This window comes from Odontomachus brunneus, unplaced genomic scaffold, assembly GCF_010583005.1.
Source record: "Odontomachus brunneus isolate Ranch 3 - 2012 unplaced genomic scaffold, Obru_v1 Obru_scaffold_258, whole genome shotgun sequence".
NCBI classification, from domain to species: domain Eukaryota; kingdom Metazoa; phylum Arthropoda; class Insecta; order Hymenoptera; family Formicidae; genus Odontomachus; species Odontomachus brunneus.
The window spans coordinates 2,698-2,995 of NW_022639708.1; positions in this window are offsets into that span (position 1 = coordinate 2,698).

A 298-nucleotide genomic window follows, 5' to 3' on the forward strand; every position below is an offset into this window, starting at 1 on the left:
TTTTTTACAGCTTTATTTTCAATTTTTTTTGCTTTTCAATAATTAACATAACGTCTTATTCTTTGATTTTGAATATGTAGCTAGCATTTCAGACATAAACAGATTATCTAACATGAAATCGAACGTAAAGAACTTGCTAGAAAATACTTTTTTAATATGTATTAAAAATGTGGCTCAAAAATAACATAAAATATGCTGTGTAAGTTGTCAGTCTAGTGTTACGGTTTTAAAAAATTTATTTGTTCACATATTTTACAAGTTAAGGATGTTAAAAGTTTATTGTAGGAATTTCAAATGA